Genomic DNA, 23,071 nt, shown 5'->3' with positions numbered 1-23,071 from the left:
GGGTTAAGGTTTTGAAATTAGTGCTTCCAGTCTGGCTTGTGGTTTCAAATGATTGTTATAAACAAGGGTTAGGTTATGGTTTAATATTAGAGTTTTATGCTATTTCAAATGAGTGTTTCCAATTAAAAATAGGATTTTGAGCCGAGGTCGTACTTTCAAATGAAGATTTCAGTCTTCAAATGACTGTTTCAATTCAGGGTTAGGGTTTCAAATGAGTGTTTCAAATAGGGGCTACGGTATTTCCGCTTCCAGAAGAAAACGATGCCGAATCGACAGCCTCCCGCCAGGAGGAAACACTCTCCATCTTGTGGGGTCCTAACACAGAGAATTTAATTTTAATTAAATGCTTAATGAGCCGTGGGATTAATGCAGATGACTTTTTAAAGCAAACATCTATAAATCATTAAAGACCCTCACTTGAAAGTGGGTAGCAAGGGGCCCCCTAACGAGTGTACGTTCCTCCAGATGCCCAAAACCGATCCCCCTGAGGTCACATCAGTCTTTGCGCCGGTCTGGTAAGTAATAGTTAGGCATGGTGATGTGTGGGATCTGTGCTGCCCCTAAAAAAGGGAACGTTCTTTCTGCTGAAACACCCACTGATAGTGGAAGGAAACAGGCATGTACATTGGAGCAAATACACATCATTATTACACTTGCAGTTCAACGGAAGGCAAGAAAATGGTTGTAAATTGTGACCCAACTTTGAAACCCTACAATGAAACCTGAGGATGTGAACGTGTTGGTTTGATAGTTAGGTGAAAAGGGTATTTGAAAAGGTACAATAGGTATGCAGCTAGTTGGAGAGGGGACTTACGTAGGTGATACAAATCCAAAACTTCATTGAAGACCCCCCCTCCCACACCAGAATAACAACTCTACAATCTGTCAGGTTGTTTACCAATCCAGACTTGCTTTTTTGACAAGTTTAGCACCTGTTGACGGCCCATTTTCTCCCTCCTCACCTCCAATGTCTTAAGAAAAAGAGAATTGGATGTCAGCTCCCTTGCGGTCCCGTGCCAAATCCTTCTCAAACCAAATCACTGAAGCCCAGCAGTGTTTGACAGTCTGGGAGGGTACTGTACGCTGTGCCTACACCCACGCACTAGCCCCTTTTTTTGATCACTTTATTAATCACTGGAATTGCACCTTTTGTTTTCAGAAAAGCATGCAGCCTTAAAACTCTAGGTAGGTTAGTGGGTGAAAAGGTTAGAAAATTGAGAGGCTTGGATTGGTGGAAGGTAGTTTGGTTTGTAGATAGATGGTACTTAGGTGGATCAGTAGTTTGAAAGATGGGAAGGTAGATGGGGAGATAGGACTACGTAGGTAGGAGGGAAGGGTAGGTACCGTCACTAGGAACGTGGGTGGAAAGATTAGGAAATTTGAGAGACTGGGTTTGGTCAGTAGATAGATGAGTAGCAAAATCGTCATTAAATCGGCCCATCATTGACAGATGCTCACTTTTCGGCGAATGCATCCACATTTTCATTGAGTGCTTTAATGCAAAGCCTCGTAAAATACAGACTGAGAAGGACCGTCTGTGCTGACATAAATCTGCTTCAGTTGGTGCTCAGTCTTAGTTTTTTTTTGAGGCTTCGCATCATAAAGCACTCGCCGAAAATGCAGAACCACTTTCCCAAAGCTGGGCATCCACCAACGGTTTTGCCCATCTGTGGTAGGTAAGTTAGAAAGGTTAGGTTTATCAGTATCTAGAGTGTGACCAAACATATACCAATCCTACCCTCTACCTTCCCTTTCTCCTTACCTATGAACCTACTTTCTCCAACTACCTACCAATGTTACTTACCTGTCCTTGCCGTCTACCTACCAACCTACTTACATACTGTACATATGCAGTAGTCTATCTATCTATCTATCTATCTATCTATCTATCTATCTATCTATCTATCTATCTATCTATCTATCTATCTATCTATCTATCTATCTATCTATTTTTTCCCAGTTTAGTGAATTTCCTGTTGTTTTGTCGCCATCTTTGCTGACCAATGCTCGTCTTTGTGTCCTCTTGCCGCTGCGAGGAAGATCAAACACGACAAACGGCACGAGGAGCAGATGGAGTCGCGCCGTCGCTCGCGGGTTCTCCGCCATGCGCTCCATTCAGCTGTCAAAAAGCTGAGTGGCAGAGCATTACATGGATGATTACCAATAATTCCCATGCTGCGAGTCGACTGGAAAGCAGACAACAATGTAATTACTGTCCCCCTTTGGCGATCGGCTTTGTCACACAACAGAGTAATCATATGCTCTTTTGACACCCAACCGGAGACGGGCCGGATCGCTCGATAATAGTAATATTTAAAAAAAAAAAAAAAGAAAAAAAAGTGTGTTAAACAATCACATCTGCAGTCCGCAAACTGTCAAAGTGTGTCTTTTCTAATGACTGTTGTATTCTGTGATTTTCTATTAGCAGTTTGTAAAGTATGATGTAGCTTATTGTAGCCAGCTTTGGGGGCTGAATTCCAGGGGTCCTAAGTTTTCAAAGGATCTAAAATGTTGTTTCTTATCAAAATGGCTGACTTTGCGCAAGTTCATTTTGCTGCTTTTAACCAATATGGCACAGGTCCTGTGTATTTTAGGGTGTCGGTTTATGAGGCAACTTATGATTGACCCAAATTTGAACTGACTTTAGTTTTCAGGCATGGATTCTTAAGCTTCTTTTGTGGGTGTACTATTAATTGACACACCTACAACTTACTTGCATGTTCATGGAGATTAATTTTTTTTTCAAGTTAGTGTAAAGGATTCTTTGAAATAACACTAAGATGGAAACTCCTCACCGAAATGGCAGAAGGTTTTGTCTTTGAGACTTTTATGTTGCTGAAGTGCATCCTCTTCGTGTGAAGTTATTGCAGTCTAGACATAGTCATGTTGCTGCAAAGCCTCAGAGCTCCCTCCGCGGACCTCCAGCCACTTGCAAGCACTTTCTCTTTTGCCGTCGTCCATCTGCATCATTTTGCGGCCGGTCGGCAGCCGCCAAATTGTTCACCCAGGTGCCGTCTATTGTGTGCACATAATTGCCCGGCAGTCGAAGCTCATCAAGGGGAGAAATTGAAATTATTTTCTTGTACTCGGGGACAGTAGAGCGTGGAGCATAAAAGATGATGAATCTCCATATTTCCATGGGGATCGTCATATGACAGAGGCAGACTTGATTAGGTTGAGCAGCTAACAAAATTGCACTGTTAAAGTCTTCCGAGGTGCTTTTATTTTATTTTTGTGTAGCCTAATATGTTAGAGGTATAAATGTGCTGGCTGTAAAAGTTTTTAGGGTTTTTTTCATCCACAAATGCACCAGGGATGTGGCGTCGAGCTTTCCTTTCCCCGACACGTAAAGATTAAAAAAACAAAATAAAAAAAATACTCATGATTACATTAACTCATTCACTCCCAACCATTTTTACTGAAGCAGCCCCCTTCCCTCCCAGCTGTTTTACTGGATTTTGACTGATTTTGCAACGCCCACAGAATATTATGTTCTATTACTATAAAAACATGGAACCTACCAAAAGAAAGATAAGAGTCTCTTCTTTCACCAGAAGCATCTTGTAGCAGCTATAGAATATAGCTATGTTTCATCATTATTCACAAATCTGTTTAAAACAGTGAGGGAAAGAGCTTTTTGCAACATGGCCCTGGTTGATCTCTTATACTCTGCTGCCACCTGCTGGTCGTATTTGTAATAAGTACCATCGCTTCACCCGTTCTCTGCAGTTCAGAGGCTGCATCAAAGCCTTCTGTATGCTGTAGCATAAAAAAACATAAATTTAAAAAAAAGTATAAATACGTCTTTGGGAGCTTGGTAATATTAAAATTGAAATGTATTTATACGTTTTTGGGAGCAAATGAGTTAAATTTGTTCCATTTTTGTTTTATGGTCCGTTCTTTACATTGACTTTCTTTTTCAATCCAATTATTGTCAATGATTTTATCAAATAGCTGAATTTGCATATTTCCTGTTCGAATAAATGGGCAGGAGGTGAACAGAGGCATTACATTCATAACTGGCATCATAATTAATGCAACTGCACCTCTCACTAGTTATTACAATAGTTGTCATCACAATATAAACAAAGTGATAAAAAAGATATACACAATGTACTTTTCTGCAATTAATGTTGCTGTTCCTCTCACTAGTTATTCATGATAAGTGTCACCTTGCACAGTAGAAATCAACAGACGCATCTTCCACAGTGAAAGCGAAGTGATGACAACATAAAAATAACTTGTTGAAATCTCTGGACAAGATCTACCGATAGTGTTTTGTCTTTGATCCGCACGTGCTTTAAGCTGTACAGGGAGTGGCCAGGCGTATTAAAACTGAATTAAAATGTCTCCTGGCCTACGCGCGATAAGATCAAGATGCGCGAGGCACTTTTAGCAGGTGTTGCTCCCAGAACACGGCGAGAAAGAACGGCAGATTAGCCACTCATCAGATTTTTTAATAACGACGACGTCAGTGAGAAGACTCATTTCACGGACTAACTCCCCAAACTCACTCGGCTTGATTTTCTCCCACAACTGGAATCAATTCAACTTATTTAGTATGTGCATCAACTGCTAAATGGAGGCGGCATGCTGCTGCTGTTGTGTTTTTAATGGAACTAATTTGCCTGTAAAACGAGTATGACAGTGAACACAATGGCAGTAGTAAAGTTGAGTTCATTTACTAATTCAGTGGCACTCTGCCTGCAGAGTACACAGTCTTGCTGGCGGTTACCGTAGCCTGTCAAAATGTGTTTGAAGAAATAATCCACTGGAAAGCCAAAGTAAAATAGAAACCTAATTCGGTGACTCGGGTACGTTTGACCTGACACATAGTGAAATTATAACAAATTAAGTGCCCCGGCCAAAAAGCACAACTTTGCTACAGCACGCATGTTAACAAATTGAGGGACTAGGTTGCAAAACATACAATAGTGCAATTTAAGTGACCGAGCCACATAGCAAATTTGACATATTCTTTAGATAGGCCACATAGCCCACACAGGACCAGCTACATACAGTAGCCATGTTCGATCAAGGTGAGCAACCACACAACATGGGAAACATTTGACCAATTTAGGTGACAAGACTAGACCACATACTTGGAATTCAGTGATAAGGCCGCATGGCCTTAGGACACATAGCAAAACACCGGACGAACCCCATAGCAATTATTTGGGGGCGTCTACTACAGTAATCGCCATTTTATAAAGCATCATCATTATCATCTTATGACCAACAAAACTGTTTGCTTACATGACGCAGAGAACACGCCTGTGGCTAAACACATGCTAACATGAAGCGTGAGTAATGTCGCTTAGCCTAAACAAAACCATTTAATTAGTATGCAAGTGTTGGCTTTAGTTGTTCGACGATTAAAGCTCATTCACAAGATGTTCGCTTTAGAAAAGAGGAGAAAAAGCTGCGCCTGCATGTTTGTTGTGCAGGAAATTAACTCATTGCCTGCACACAAGTGCGGCAGAGCATTCACTATTTTTTTTTCCCTCCCCACTTTTACTCTGCAAATCATTTGCAGTCGTGTGTAATACTGTTGTACAAGGTGATGCTTGTAATTAATAACTGGCAAGTGAAGCAATCACATTAATTATATGCTCGTACATTGCCCACACGATCAAACATGTCATGGTATGTAGGACCAAAACTGCCAACATTTTAAAATAAATAAATGAATGAATAAATACGTAAAAGTGAAAATAAAAACGGATACAAAAAATGTAACAAAAAATTAAATACAAAAATAAGTATAAAAACAACTATATATTTATCCATAAATAAATATAAAAAAGTAAAAATACATACAAAAGTAAAAAAAGATAAAAAATAATAAAAAAATAAATAAATGTGGAAATAAATATTTAAAAAAAACAAGGAGAGGGAGGGGCAGTGCTCAAGATAGTCGGCCATTGCTGGAGCTATGCAAGCCGGTGATACTTCCTTCTTCGCCGACCCGCTCACTCGACCATTGAAAGGCAGTTTGCAATGGTGGAGTCCAACCCAAGACACGTTTAGGACCGCCCCCTCATTTGAATAACATTTCGTACTGACAGAGCGTCTGCAGCATGAAATAAGTGAATGTGAGAGCAGTGCATTTTTATTTATTGATTGATATTTAATTCTGTTTATATTTATTTTTGTATTTATTTCCACATTTATTTTTTTAATCTCGTTTTTTAATTTTGTATTTATTTTTTACTTGTATTTATTTATTCATGAATACATGTATATTTTGTTGTTTTATTGCCATATTTATTTTTCTTTTTTGTATTTAATTTTTTTATTATATTTTTTATATCCATTTTTATTTTCACTTTTAATCATTTATTTATTTTTTCTCTTCTTTTTTTCCTTTTGCCGTTTTTGGTCCACCATAGTCATGAACTTTTTTACTACATTTAATATGACATAAATTGTGAAAAGTAATAGAAATTGGAGCATATTTAATCTGTATTTCGTGAGTTTTACAGTAGATAAAGACAACACAAGAATTTATAGAGTGACACAATCCTCACAAGTGTGTTTAAGTGGGCCTTCTCACGCCGGCGGCAACGCTTGTTCATTGGTTGTAAAAAGTCAGCTCGTAAGACGCGCGTGTTGTAACTGATCAGTGCGGTGCACAACGGATCAAACACTGATCACAGGACGTTGACGCGTGTAAATTACCCGCGGTGGTATAAGAGGTTTTTATTGTGCGATTGTAAGCCATTTTGTCGCTTGTCAGGAGAAAATCTACGGGGGGAAATATAACGACGACAGTGTGCGGTGACACGTGTGGGGGTGGAAAACACGGAATTATTATTTTAAGATACACGAGGGAGTTGCTGGGACTACTTTGTGACACTTTCATCATGCGACGCACTTCCTCCACCGAGTGACGCCGTCAAGGCTGATCAAAGCACAAACAGGACAGACGTTGACAAACAAGTGTTACACACACAGCACAACACTATGACAGCCCTTCAAGTACAACATTACCAGCAAAAGTAAAGTGAGACCTTTCATATAGCATAGAACAACACATTGAACCAGATACATTGCACATATGGAACTACACTAAGTAACCAAGGCCAAATAGCATGCATGGAGCAATTTAACGGACACGGGTCAATAACTTTGGGCCAACCAGGAAGAATGAGAGACGGCGGGGAAAACTATGTTAACATTTAAGAAGATTTATGCAGCAATGCAATTTTGGACCTTCTGAATGAACTAAAGGCTTGGTTGGAGTCAGTCACAAGAAGGAGTCATGTCATATCGACAATGACAAAATTCCTTTTGACTTTTTACCCTGCAGTTCAATGTATATGTGTCATTACAGTGCTGTGACAATCGTTTTTTTTTTTTAAAGCTTTGTTTTAGTTTAGTTTTAGTTGAATTTTAGTTTATAGGTTTAAAAAAAAAATTTTTTTTACACATTAACATTTAAAACATTCACCTAAATAAGAGACTAGGCCACATAGCCCGCATTGGACCAGGCACATAGCGAATCTAGGCTTGTTCTTGACAAGTTGTCCGACTAACTGATGCCAACCACTTAAACCCCCCCCAAGCCCCCTGCAGAGCAAGCATTGCACTTGTCTTCCCATCGAATGTCCTGTTGCGTTTATTAAGCAAGGAATCATGTGTTTGTTTGGAGTCTTTTTTTGATGGCTGACAGCTCCTACTGGGGAGCAGACAGACCTCAGTCTCACCTTCACTCTTACTTCACTACTCTTACTTCCTAATAAGTGTGACTTGTGCCAAAGATGATTTTAAAGTGATTATTTGCCGCTTAGATCCAAATGGTGTTGTGGCGATTGACATATTTTTGTAAAACTTCCTATTTTTTGGGGTCCCTGAGCCAGTTGCATGAAGCTGTAGTGCTTAAGATAACAAGATATTCATTAAAAACGGCTCATAGGTTTCTAGTGTTAAACACTGCCTGCTACCTTGTGCAATAGAAATAAAAAGAACAATGCAATTACTGTAATATGACTACTAACAATATCACCTTGCACAATAGAATTTTTTGTCGCGTGACATGATAGCCGCCACCTAGCCCAATTGAAATAAACACTGATAATGCAATGTATTCCTGCCACCACTAGCAATAAATTAAAAGTTGTATGGAACATCATACAACTGCTGTAATGTATCCATTCCTTGAGTTAGTCACGATGACCGCCACTTTGCCAAATCAAAATAGCATGAAATGTCATACAATTACAGTACTGTAATGTGACGAGGTTTTACTCGATCAGAATTTTGGAGTCGATCACCGAGTTTAAAGAAACAAAACTGTTCTGATCAGAAGAAGGATCAATATATCTATATATTGGGACTGGCCCTGCCCATAAATAGCCCACATTTTGCATATAAATGACAACCATTGAAAGGCACTAGGAAAAAATTTGAATAAAAGTAAAAAAAAATCTATAGATATTATTTAAATATAGTGGGAAAGAATTGAAAACAAAGCTCTATACGCTATGAGACCTTGGATCATTAACGTCAGCACAGAACATCCCCAGAGTCAACGAGATTGTGTTTGCTGATCAATTTTCGATATAACATTACAGCCGATCGCCGATTTTGCACAAAATATCTGCCGATCCGGTCAAGCCCATCAGATCTGAAAAGTCTGAACGTGAACATTACTTCCAAATTACAGTTGATGAATGCATGTTTTATAGATCTTGTTCAGATTATAGTCGCCAGTGAGCTAAAGGCTATCCTAGCTGACTATAACCCGAGAGATACACAGTGGGCTGTTGGCCAGCTCATCGCATGGCACATTAATATAGGCAACCAATTCAAGCTAAAATTCACACCTATGGACAATTATTTTTTTCCACTTACACATTACCACAGAGTTGGAGATGGCACGAGGATGGAACATGTTTATTTATATTTCCTTTCTTCAAAACTGGAGGTAAATAGGTTGTTAATAAAAAAGTTACTGTCGTACTTATCGAGTGTGGGTACAAAGCAAGCACTCGTGTGTACTTGCGATGGAGGCAGCCGCGATCACACGGTTTGATCTGTCCTGCAGCAAATAACAAGACCTCAATCTGCGCCTATCTCCCCTTTAATCAAATCACAACCTTTTTTGTGCTTTTCCCCCACTACAAAAGTGTCAGCAGGCTGAGAATCAGGCCCGTCCTTATCAAAGAGCCACGGGTTCCAATTGATTTCCAAGGCCGAGAGATTTTTTTTTCTTTTATTCAGCAACTTTGAAGATCAAAATAAAAGGGGATGGTGGTAGGGGTAGCAAAAACACCTGCAACCCCCCCCCCCCCCCCCCATCAGGCAAATTACTTCTGACTTTCAATTTATTTGGGCAGGAAATGGAAAGCTACATCCTAAGCACAGTCAATAGGAGGAGTGGTGCTGGTGGGGGCGAAGAGGGGCGAGGTGTAATCAGGCGCCTCGCAGACTCCAAGGCCTCGGCGCTGTCACTTTTAATAGCCACTCAGACCACACAATCTGGCTTGGCCGGCATTCCCGCCTCTTCCTACTACCTCCTCCTGCTCGTCCGTGTCCTTCCTAATAACAAGTGAACGTTTCCCAGCACATCGCATGAATCACGTCCATCCAGCCGACCTTTCCTGGCGCATAAGACCAGGCAAGGGGCGAGATTGGCGGCCTTTCGTTGGATTGGATTGAAGTGGAGATTGGCTGTAAAGATCGCCGCTCGGGTGCGAGGATACTTTTTGGGTGTGTGCTTAGTAGACGACAGGATGGAATGAATCACATACAAGGTTGTTTTCTTGGGTCATACAATTCATGTAATACGGCTGTTACTAGAGATAGACCCATATGTTTTTTTCAGGGCCGATACCGATGCCGATTATTAGTAGTCTAGGAGACCGATAACTGACATTTGAAGCCAATATTAACTGTCAGTAAAATAAAATAAAAAAGGGGGGGATGCAATATTGGCGTAATTAAAAAAAATAATACAAATACCAATCTTGTCTTTGTTGAAGCAATTAATGCTTATTGATCAATTTTTCAGCCTTTTCAAAATGGTAATTTTTTGGGTTTGTTTTTAATACTTGGACAATATACTTAATATAAAATTTCTTAAATAAAAAAATAATAATAATCTGGGTGCTCCAGAGGTTATCAGTATGTCTTAAAAAGTAAATATAAACTTACAATACTGCTGTTTTCCCAAAATTATAAAAAAAAAAAAAAAAAAAGGTTCCCAGGGTCAGCAGCATCTCTTACTAAGTTAACTGAAATTTTAAATAGTTCCTTGAGATTAAAATGGTTTTAGCTTTACCTTTTATCGGCCGTCAGGTTTTGGAATAAAGGTCGACACCGATATTCATCAAAATGCCCAACATCGGCGCCGATCTATCCCTAACTGTTACTTGCCAGTTTTTAACGATGGCTAGCAACTTGCACAATAAAAATAAACAAAATGACTTAAAATATTCCTTAGTCGACACGTTGTCGTACTTAATAAACACAACACCACACACATGTATGTACGTTATGTAAATTATTGTGATTGCTAACCGACATCATACCCAATAAGAGAGTAGTTCTTAACGTGGGTTCGATCAAACTCCAGTTCGGTGAGTCAGTCAGGGGTTTGACAGAGGTCAAGACACATACCCGACTCATCTGATTTGTGATGATACGCTCTGCTCGGCCATCATTGGCTGCAGGTGATCATGCTGTGTTGCTTGGCATATCTGTGCTGCTGGGAATTTGCTGTGCTCAGTAGTCGACTTATGGCTGTTGTGATTGTACGTCGTGTGATTCCTTTACCTTTATTATTCTAATGCCTTCATTTTAACTATGTTGAGCAAAAAAAGAAAGTGGTCGGAACGATGAATATGTGCAATATGAATTCACATGTATAACAGAACTTCTGGTTTTCCACAGGGTTCAATTCTGGGGCCTCTGCTGTTTGCATTCTATTTGCTGCCCCTAACGGCATGATTTGCTCCCAAGTTGAGCAACTCTTGTCCAGCACATCACAATGGTCACAAAACCCCATACCTATGGCTTGAATTTTAGAAAAATAAAATAAAATCAATAACAAAGGGTTCTGTGAATTTGCATTGGAAACTGGTGGGGTTCAGTACCTCCAACAAGGTTAACAGCGCAACTACAATAGAAATGAACAGAATGGCTACAAATGATCCACAGTCCAAAAAGTCTCTGGCATGGCCAATGATGTCCTCTCTCCTGTCAGCTCTCCGGCATGTCGGCATCCGAGCATCCTTTTGTCGTCTTGTTTCAATCAATAGTGTCTTCTCTCCAAGACGATCCCCCGCAGCTTTTAAGTGGCTTCCAAATAGAACAGCAACAGCAGATCTTGTCCCGACCTGTCGAAAATGTGTGAAATCATCATTCTGGCCGCTCACCTCCTTTGAATACTGCTGCCTCCGATCGATGGTCCATAATTCTTCAATTTCATGATGTGGAAGCGACAGTATCAGTAGAAAATATCAGACCTCTTAAACCCGCTTTTTCTGTTGGTGTGATGTGAGATTTTTCAGATGTAAAGTTAGTGCCTTGGCACAGAAAAGTGTCAGAAACAATGCACTAGTCCACTGTGCAGCAAGGCAATTATAGTTAACGAAAACTAATGAAATAATTAAAATTAAAAGAAAATGCCAGTATTATTATTATTATTTTTTATGTGTATTATTTGTGCGTAATATTTAATAAATACCATGGTAGAATGAAAAAAGTAACACATTTCTTAGCTAGCGTTGCATTTCAGCTGAGTAAAATGAGAAAGCAAGTCGAGCCAAAAGTCAAGCAGGAAAAATTGTCGCCTAGGAGCGATGTAATCTCAAGGTGCTTTTCTATTGGCTGCTGCTTGATGACATCACTTCTCTGTGACGCACTCTCAAATGTCTTTATTCCGGTTAATATAAAAATAAATACACTTCAAATCACATTTAAAATCATCCCCAGAGGCTTATGTATTAAATAAATTCCCAATGACTGAAACAAATATAATTATAGTTGTAGTTATTTTTGTAAACATAAAATAGTGTTTCAGTTAGTTTTCGTTTAAAAAAAAATATTTTTTTTTTTCGTTTTTATTTTATTTCTTTAACTAAATTGTTTTTTTTAATTTTAGTTTTTTCGTTTTGTTAACTAAAATAACCTTGTATGTTATATTAGTATTTCTTTCCATATTACGGTTTGGCTTTACAGAGCTAGGAAGGTCAAACAGCCGTTTGTGTTGTAGTTTACGTTACTTTTTTCACAATACCTTTTTTTTCTTTTAAATCTTGCACTCCGCAAATACTCCATATACAAAAACTGAAACTAACATTTAAACTAATACAAACTATACTAAAACAAAACACACTTGAAAAAAACTAATAAAACAAACAAGCAAACCCGCTCTAAAAACTAATGGACTATATGCCACGGAGGAGGCGGGACTTCCGACTTCCGGGTTTTCACCCATCAACTTTGTTTCCGTTTCCGGTTTGCGATGTGTGGAGGGCCGCGTCCCAATACTTGCGCTTCCGCCTTTGTGCCCATCGGTTGCGCGTTCCCGTCGACGGGTGCGAGGCTGCGAGTGTGTAGTGTCTGTCTCAGTGTCCGAAGCATTTCAGATAGCCGAGACGCCCTCCCGCCGATGAGCGGGAGCTCGCGGTTGGGGGGCGCAGGGGTGGGGGTGCGAGTGTTGGAACACGGCCAGCAGTGGAAACGGCGCTGATGTCTAAAACCCGGAAGTCGGAAGTCCGTGGCATCTACCCCATTCAAACTAATTGAAGTAAAAAAACTAAAGTTGAAATGAAATATAAACTGACTGTAATAGTAATAAAAAAATAAATAATCCAAAACTATTATAACCCTGTTGTGTCTTTACAAAAAACAAAATCACCGTGAATGTATTGTTTCCAAAATTCAATCGCAGCATGGCAGGGGACGTGTCATGAGTCAGTGAGTCCCTCCATGCATCCGCGGCCCCCGCCTCTAATCTGAACCCTTGTTTGTCTCCACTTTTACACAATTAGCCGATGTTTTGATGGCTGCGGTTTTACTTTCATCCGGCGTCACTAATGAGACGCAAACTTGGGGCCCCGGGGTGAACGCCTCTGACGGCGCGGGCGGGAAATATCACACCGACCGCACGCGTGGCAAGCGAGTAAAAAGTGACAGCCGGGAAAGAAAGAAAAAAAAAACTTTACAAGGAGATGATAGAAACCACCGACAGAGGAGAAGGAGCTTAAAACCTCGATTGTGTGTAAAACAAGACTCCTCTGTCATCTTTCTTCTTTATTATTAATGCACAAAAACATGGCACCCCGTTGGCGCGGCACGGTTAATATGCATAAGAGTGTTTCGTGTGAACGGATGTTCCCCATACGGGAAAACACTTTCTTTTTGTCTGCACGCTAATTATATTAGTCATATGGCTGAAAACTGGCGTGTAAACACGCAGTCAGTCGTAGGCGTGAAATGATTACAAGCCATAAGTGGCCAAAAGAGGTGAAAATTATTTGTGATTTTCGAGGGGAAAACAATCTCCAGGGTAGCTGCATGTTATAGGGCCAATTAAAGACTTTTTGAGGCTACTTTTGATCAGCTTTAAGGCCTCTTATCCACCAATGCAATATGGGCTCAATTTAATATGCCGCTGTGGGAGTGGTCACAGCAGAGACTTCAATCATAGCCAATCAAAGAGGTTCCTTTCATTCTTTTCAACCTGCCTGTTATGTTTCTGTTTGGAAAATCTCATGTTAACATCTTTATGAATGAAATACATTTATGTCTGCAAGAGTACCAAAAGCACGTTAGACCAGCTGCACCAGTATTTAGACATGTTTTGACCCGTTGTAAGTTTAGACCGACTTCCTGCTCCAAATTTTTACTCCAGCCTGGATCATCTCCAAACTATCTTGTTGGAGGCCGATCTGCCAGGAACCAATCACTCCTGTAAACAAACAGAGTGTATTGGATGTATATTTTCTCCACCCACCCGAGTCACCCTCAATTCATGCCATATTAATAATGGAATGAGTATTTAATCTGATTGCATTTTGCCACTTTTTTTTTTTTTTTTTAATAACTAAGATGTCACTATCGTATCTCCTTATCTTTTTATCTTACATCTATATTGTCTTTCATCATTGCACAGTTTCAGCACGGTTAATCAGGAACGCTGATAAAAACGCTTGACTCTTGCACCACTAACAGATATTTAATACAACTTGTAGGAAGATGTGTCTAAAATAAGGATGCAATACAATATATTGAGACACAGGAAAAAGCTGCAAGAACCCAAAACCAAGATAGATTGAACAGGAAGTCAGCCATTTTACTTTTAAGATCACCATTTCCTGAGCTTATATTTGGATGAACGTTTACTTGGGAATTGGACCAAATGATCCCCAATTAGAAACCGGTATACTTGATTTGCATGCATGTCGCACAATATCTAAAAATAAGCATGATGCAACTAATTCAGAGGTCAAATCTTGATGATGATGACCCAAGTTAATGTGTGAATGAATATTCATAACTTTGCTCGGTTGCAGCTGTGCTACACGCACACACACACGCACACACACAAGTTTGTTTTACTATCTTTTGTGGGGCCATCTCATTGACATAATGAGCCCCTTCCCCTAATTTCAACCATCAAAAATGATTGCCTACCCCTAATCCTTACTCTAACCTCAACCATAACCCAATTCAAACCTAAACTCTAAAACCAAGTCTTGACCCTCAAAAAGAGGTCTAAACTTGTGGGGCCCAGCAAAATGGCCCCACATGGACGGCTGGGCCCCACAACTTTGTGAAATCCCGAAATGTTGGCCCCCGCTATGTAACAAAAACAAGACCACACACACACACACACACACACACTCGGATGCATGCAGGCATATGACACACACACCTTGCTCCAAACACTCATCCTGGTGTTTGGTAGAAAACATCTGCGACATGTTTTCGTGTCGTCAAGGTTTCGTATTTGCGCCATGCTTTCAATTACAGTCCCATAAAATGGCCTGATTTGTCTCATTTGCTCCGCCTTGGTGTCATATTGGCAACAGAAGCACATGATTCACTTATTCAGTATGTAATACTAATTAAGTTACATCAGCAGTCAAAGCTTCTTCCTCCTTACTCCATTTCTGTTTATGGACACGCGAGTTGTCAATGTGCTGAAAATGACAATGCCACTTCCTCAGATGATTTTACCGAGTTTACCTTGCTTATGTCTTCTAAAATGTGTAGTTATTTGTTTAGTGACTTAAGTCCACAACTTGTGGTCCCACAAAATCCTGAAGGACAATTTCTATGATTCCAGGAGGTTATTTCAGTTTTAGGAGCACATGAATAGATTCTGGCTTTGTTTCCTAACATCGGGGCATTGGCTCTTAGTCGTCTTCTTCTTCAGTGTGAGTAACACAACAGCCGCCTTTAGTTTTAGTTGTTCCTACTTAAATCACGTCCATCTGCTGGCGTACGAGTACATCTGCTCCTCAATCAGCTTCGCTTCATCCTCATCAGCCCGCACCCGAGTCTCCTTAAATGTCACGCCGGGTCTTTAATTCTATCCGCTCTTGTTTTATCAGGAGCAGCCAGGCCGTCATTGGCCCACTTTGTCCCGCACAAGGTCACTGCCTGCCTGTGAAGACGCGTCAGTCAAATGCGCAAAGACAAAATGAAAACACTCGCAATATTGACAATGCATGGATTTTCCCGCCAGTATAAAAATAAGTTAGCCACAAAAATAAAGCTATATTACACAAAAAATGCTTTGGATGATTGTGCGACATCATTTTTTTGCACAACATTTGAGTTCTCGCCCCAAACATCTGTTGTTTTCTAAGTGGTGTATGTATACTGTACTATTGATGCATGAGTATACTGTTGATGGGTGTGTATACTGTTGGCAAGAAGCAGAAACAGATTGGGGCCCTTCTTTAATGATAAACATAATGCTCTAAAAGACCCATCTGCCTTGTTAAATGTCAGCCTATGTGTGCATACACACACACACACACACACACAAACCACCCATTTAACTCTATCTCTGCCATATTTCGTCTTCGACTTGCCAGCTGCTCGCAATGTTTGTTGCACTTAAACAAAAGGTTCTCTTCAAGAAAGTTTTGGATAAAAAACGCTGGACAAAAAAAATTAATGAATAGGGAACATGACAGTTCCAGGATCTTAATTTAGTCTGAGAAAAGTTAGGGGGAATTTTTTTTTAATCATTGGACGGTGTATTTCATAATAACAGCAATGAAACCCACCTAAAAACCTTACCTCATTCTTGATCAAAATCTGCGAATGTAGCAAACAAAACTTCACACTTTAGCCTCAACCATCTGTTTTGTACAATTGCTTCTTAATGGGGTTAATTTGGAAAAATTTCTTAGTCATCTTTTTTTGAGGGCCTGGAATTCTGCCCAAGTGGCTGCTTTAAACCAAAATGGCTGGCTTTGTGTCAAATATAAAATAAAACACACGCTACATATAACTCACTCACAAACATGCAAAATGGTTCATTCCACCTAGTAAGACTTGGGAGCTAACCACACAACTCATGCTAGCATAAAGCTGTCGGTGGTTCACTGTGCTGCTAGAAGAGACGGGCGGGAAAGAAAGCTAAAGGTAGCAAAATGGCTATTAAGTTTGTCATTGACGAAATACCATGGTATCAATCCGACCTCTCAAGTTTCTTGACGTTTGGCGTAAGGAGTGTGTGTGACGGCTAACGTTAGCGTTAACAGACACAGTACTGGCAAAACTGGTTGCCATGCTTATGTTGGGGCGGTGTTTACAGCTGTTCAATGTAACTTACCAAACTTAGTAGTAACCAAACCAAGTAATCAGTAAAGTAACTAAATTACTTTTAATATCAAGTAATCATATAAGTCACTAAATTACTTTTACTGTCTACACTGTTCACAAGGAAGGAGGGTCACAATCGTGAGCCACTGGTCCGGTAATGATGCAGCAAGTCAAGCTCGAGACACCTCCACCAACCCCCCAAAGCTTCCCCCCTGTGTAAGGACAATAAAATTTTATGTACCCGTGAGCAACAGGACTGTGTCTCATTTTAAGTACAGCATCACGGCCGCGCCCCCCCCCCCCCTTTTTTTTTTTTATAGGGCACCTTTGCCTTCTTGTCAGACGCACACAAAACAGCGCAGTGACAATTACAAGATGTGATCATCAGCTTGATTCAAAGTCACTTTTACTCAGAGTGACTTTGTAGAGTAGAGCGTGAGCATGAGACGTCACACCTAGTTTGGCTCGGACGACTCCGAATACGATGGCCAAAAATTACGAGCAACAGTAGTTGAAAAATATGGCTTCATAATCACACAGTCTTCTGTGAATATGTGTCTTGTATTACGTTAGACCAACTTAATCATTGATTAAGTTTAATGAAATGAGTTAGAATCAATTATTTAAGTCTTTATTTCACTTTTGAAAATATGCTAATGCCTCTGGTATATCTCGGACGTTTTAGATTTTTTAAAACAAAGATGTCTATTGACTAAGATAAAAAATATATATATATATACTTTTACAAACCCTGAGTTCCTCAATAAGCATATGCTTTAAAATAAAAATACATAAATAAATAAAAGCAAAAATTAAGAGCTGGAGTTAGTATTTTTTCAAAATTTTGATGCCAATATTTTCCCTTTTTGTGAAAATGAATATTGGCTCCAAATATCGGTTATCGGTGTCCTTGACTATTAATAATAGGTATCGTATTGGCCCTTGAAAAAAAAAAACGGTCTCTCTCTAAATTGGTAATTGTTGCTCCAAAATTGAAATAATTGAAAATGAATGCCAGTTTCAGCAAAAAATACATATCGTTAGCTTGTAAATAATGACGTCATCACAATTTAAGTTCTTTAACGGCACTCTTCTTCGTGGTGTGCCAAATTCATAGGACTTTTTATTTCCCCTTACATGACCTTTTAAGAGTATTCAGCGAGTGCTGTTTATGTTGATATGAAAGATCATTTATAGATTATTTTGTCAGTCAGTATAATACAAAAGATAGATGCAATAGAGGAATCTGCAGCAAGCTCAGATCCAAAATGAATGTTCCTTATTATTAGTGTGATGAACCCTCCACACCCCCTCTGCTTCCGTAAGATGTTCCCCCTCCTTGCCTCATTAAAGGAAATTGTAGCGGGTGAAGTTATTTCTCCAAGGAAGTCGCCGAACGCCGTTGTCTCGATGACACAAATCCTCCGACGCGTCACAGAGGGAGGAATTAATTCCTGCTTTTTGTAGAATCAAAGCATTGTGCTATCAGCACCATGTTTGTCACATAAACGCATTAAGAGCACATTACGATCCACATTTACGGCTAACAAAAACACGTTATTAAAAACTAAGAAGCTGTCCCCTCAGGAACAATGCAACGTTGTATCGCAATTTAAGCGGCCGGGGTGATGATTTCAGAGCTCACCAGAGACCCGCGTCTGGAATTGAGTGAAACACTTTTTATTTTCCTGCTGCTCATTTGAGAATAAGTTGTTATGTTCTACAGCGTTGTCACGCTGCTTAATCTCGATCAGGGTTTGACGCCACGTGAAAGCATTTGTTTGACTTTTATGAGCCATCCAGTGGGTTGATCCACTGATGGAGTGAAAAGAAAAGCTTGTATTTTTTATTTTTTTTTAAATCTAACACAACTAATGTTTGCATTTTACTACGCCTATTGTCTTTGCAAACATCAGGAATAATTTGTAGTTCAAACACAAAAATAGAGCCACGCCTACTAGCAGACTGAGTATCTTTTCTCATACTTCATGAGCATAGTCGATACTTAATCGATATCAATATATCAAAACCACAGAATTGATACGCCCATCGCTAGTCTAGCCATAGACAGTAAAGACAATTTAAAGTCAACTTGAGAGGTGCAAAAGAGAACAAAACACCTAAAGTTATTTTAAACCATGGGTGCCAAACTCCTATTAGCTCAGGGGCTGCATGGAGGAAAACATGTTGCCAAGTGGGCCGTATCGGTAAAATCATGTTATTTAACTTTAAAACAATTGCCGTCAATTATACGCAGATTTTTGCTATTTGTGGGCCAGACCTAAATTGTGGGCGCTCAACTGTAATTATATTGGTTTAAAAAACACACACACACAAATACAAATGGAACGGACATGTTATACCTACCTGTTTTGCATATATATAGTTCCCAGAATGCATTATGGCACAGTTAATGAAGTTATAAGGGCGTTATATGTCATATATGTCATTATGTTACCAGTAACATTTATGTCTTTCAATTATTTATTTTTATTTTTTTCCAAACAAACCGTAACTTTAGGTTGTGTGTAAAATAATGACATCCAGGGTAATTCCATGTTCAAATTGCATTGCTCATTTGAGCATTGCTTGTGAAATTACACATTTATATGTTTTGTTTGTGGCCGGCTGATTAATTGGTCCGACATTACAAATTTTCTTTACTTTACAAAATCATCTCAGGGGCCGGATTAAACCCCTTTGCAGGTCTGATCCGCCCCGCGGGCCGTACGTTTGATACTGTGAACTAAAAATGAGTGTTTAGTACTCAAAAGAGACAGAATGTAATGTGTGAACATAATTATTGATTTCATACTTTTATAGAGTCCTTTTTATATTTTACATGTTCACTGTACAATGACAGCAGTCTTTTTATGCTACTCCCCTGCGTTATGAATATATTATACCAATTTTTTTTTTTTGGGGGGGGGGGGCGCAATTATACATCCTGGTCAGGATTCAATGAACCTTATTGTTCCAAGTATTGTCCTAGTGAGGTAAAGTTTGTCCACCTCCATGCACAAAGTTGGTATATGGGGGCCAAGAAGAGCAGACAACATAGTTTTTAATGAAGATTAATTGTGGCCAGTGAGCTCAGTTGTTCTCGGGGAAGTCAAAGGTTCCACCTGGACCATCCTTCCTCGGTGTCACCCGGCCCGGCGAGGTCACCCCCGCCAGGATGCGCACCGCTCTTCATCCTTGCAGGGTCACCCGGAACGAACTCTCCCAGCTGCATCACTTCCACTACTTTTTTTTTTTTTTGGTCTTATTTTGTTTCAAACGGATACGCCGCATTCGTCTGCTCGCTCAACATATTCAAATATGTTCAAGCCTTGACACGCTTCTTCTCTCCAGGACTCGTCTTCTCCCGTCACAAAGACGGCTTTTGTGTGATGGGATGAAAGAATGACACACAGCCAAAAGGAGGAGCATGAGTAAAAATAACAGAGTCGCAGGCGCTTCCAACAATGAGAGTAAGAAGACGTCCCGGATTAAAAGTCTTGTGTAAAACATCAGTGTGAGCCACATTCATTCACTGCTCCACTGTGTAAATGAGGCCGATGAGGGATGTAGTGTTGTCTTTTCATAAACATCAAAGATGATAAGAAGACTGTTAGTTAAGTTTTTGAAAATATTCACATTCCATGCATGTGTATGGTCTTAAAATGTAACATGCGCTTTCCTCAACATCACAGACACTTTTCAGAGATATTTTCCAAAACATCAAGTGGTCATGTGATCATGTATAAAGTCCAGTATTTAAGATAATACTAAACATCAAAGACAATCCAGGAATGTTCCATACTTGTTTAATATACATCAAGGGACTGTACAATTCATGTTTTTGTCAACACCAGTGAGAATTTATTCTTTAATTAGTTTTTAAAGTATGTGTTTCTGTCAACTTCAGATTACGAGTAGTCATTGTGCGTAATCCCCCCCCCCCCCAAAAAAAAAGCTGTAAAATAGGAAATGTACTTTGCAGTATATCATTTTCCTCTATTGAAACATTTTAGACCATTCTCTCCCCATAGATTTTGTTCTATGAGATAAAGTGACGGCAACCCACAGTAGCGATTTTGCTGACTAAAACAGCACATTTGCGTAAGCCCAGTTTGTTAAAGTGATCAGCATCAAAATGTGATTAGCGTTTTTTTAAATGCTTCTGAAAAGTAATCCGATGACTCGCTGCTAGCACTGTTAGCTGCCACTGGCTCATAATTAAGTTTTTTTTTTTTTCAATTTTATTTGGATAAAATAATTTGGATACAACATCACTGACAAGACATTACAAGAACCAGGAAGAAAGAAGAAGAAATTCCAATGGGGAGCAAGGAATGAATGCCGATGATTGTATTGCTTGTTCAAAGCTTAAAGATGGCATTTAGCATCCAAAGTTTGCAGATTGGCTGGTGATGTTCAAACCATTTTTTTCTCAGAGGAGTACCTCCTCTTCTCAATGACAAATGCCCAAAGCATCAAAGACAATAACGTTAACACGGGTTCGCCATAAACTTTAGTTTTGTTTCTAAACTCATTTGCTCCCCAAAATGTATAAATATGTTCTATTTTAAATATTTTAAGTGGCGTATTTATACTTCTTATTTAATTTTTTATACTAGAGCAGCTTTGTGCAGCCTCTCAACTGCAGAGAACGGTTGAAAAAAAATGGTAGTTATTACAAAAACGGCCAGCAGGTGGTAGCAGAGCAAAATAAACCAACCAGGGCCATGTAGAAAAAAAAGCTAATTTACCCACAGTTATATACAGATTTGTGAAAAATGATGAAACTTGGCTATATTCTAATGCTAATTGCTGCAAAACCGAAACAGATAGAAATATACCCCCCACCCCCTCTTTCTTTTGGTAGGTTCCATGTTTTTATAGCACTATAACGCAATATTCTCTGGGCCTTGCAATATTAGTCAAAATCCAGTAAAACAGCAGATTTTCATTAACATCTACACGTTTGAGTCTTTGATGAACATAAGAGGCATTTTTGTCAAGATTTTGGAAGTTTTCCAAGCAAGTTTTCTCTGAGCATTTTGTCCTGGTTCCTGCGGTTTCCCTGTACTTGTGTACACCGAAGATCCAGACGTCCTCGTGCCGTCCTGTGGGCGGGAGAATCTTTTTTTTATCTTTTTTTTTACTGCTTGACAGTGCCATCAGTCAGCGGGAGTCGACGGTGCCACGGAGTTTCCTGAAGGATGACTGCGTTTACGGTCAGGAACACACCACATTGTTCCGTCCAACAGGAAAAAATCCATCTCTGACGCACCACTGGACATCTTGTGTGCTCCCGCCAAGACAAATTCACTTTTTCTTCTTCTTGAGCTACTTCTCTCTCAAGTGGAGTGCAGCTTGTCCTTCTACATCCCTGTGCTGACTTTTTACTTCTACGCCTGGACCTCGACTGTGATAAGAAAAGAAATACACCGGCCTATCCTTGCCTTGCATTGCATTGCATTGCATAATATAACGACATCATATTATCATACCGCAGCATATAAAGCCGCATCGTATCAAATATCAGACAAAGTCAAATCATATCGGATCAAATTTGTATCATGTCCTACTAAAGATTTAATATAGTATCGTACCGTGTTGCATCCGATTGTATTCTTTCGTATCCCCAATCATACTGAACGGTATATTGCCTTATATTCGTCAATACTGACCTCTACTGTCACATTGACCATCATTTGTCATGAAGTCTGACCCCAAACAACTGTGATGTTCTTCAAGCTATTGATCAAGAGAAGACAAGCAGGAATTGTGAATGTCTTGTTATGACAGATACACATCAGTTAACCGACTGTAATGCAGTTAAATGAGTGGCCGTATGCTAGTCTAGCCTGTTTGATGAGGCCATTTCAGCGAGTTTCGTAAGCTGCCGTAAAGTCGAGTGAGAAATTGCATTTGGCTGACGTCTTCTTCTTCCCTTCAGCTCATGTTTTCTTCAAGAGGCCCCCCCTGAAATTCTGTTGTGTCAGCAGTCCTCGCTTACTTGCTCTCTTCCAGTTTTGCTTGATGCTTTTTGGTGGCTGCTGGGAATCATCACTCATGCTCTCCTCTCGCTTACTCTACAAGTAAAGAAGTATTCACTGAAAAGAATACTCAAGTACTGAGTAACTGCTTGAACATGAAGCCAATGTCATCAGATAGACAAAAATATGGCGGCCTGGCAGCGGAAATGCTCCCACACAAGTCAGTCAAGCGGAGCGCTCGCATGAAAATACCGTAAATCTAATGTATGAATGGGGCAACAGGTAACGAC

The 23,071-nt window shown here is 39.7% G+C and overlaps 1 long non-coding RNA gene across 2 annotated transcripts in view; it reads left to right on the top strand.

Annotated features, from left to right (window-relative positions):
* The window catches only part of LOC144050712 (uncharacterized), a 93,017-nt gene that overhangs the window by 43,498 nt on the left and 26,448 nt on the right, over positions 1-23,071 (top strand). Inside the window, exon 5 of one of the 2 annotated variants that reach the window (XR_013293907.1) lies at positions 20,149-20,504. The exons of the other annotated variant lie outside the window; for it this stretch is intronic. This is a non-coding gene — a long non-coding RNA (uncharacterized LOC144050712). Of the gene's footprint in view, positions 1-20,148; positions 20,505-23,071 lie in introns of those variants that run through there. 2 annotated transcript variants of the gene reach the window in all.

This window comes from Vanacampus margaritifer, chromosome 4 (genome assembly GCF_051991255.1).
Source record: "Vanacampus margaritifer isolate UIUO_Vmar chromosome 4, RoL_Vmar_1.0, whole genome shotgun sequence".
Lineage (NCBI taxonomy): Eukaryota > Metazoa > Chordata > Actinopteri > Syngnathiformes > Syngnathidae > Vanacampus > Vanacampus margaritifer.
The sequence above is the reverse complement of the archived record's forward strand: the minus strand, read 5'-3'. Positions and strand labels throughout refer to the sequence as shown.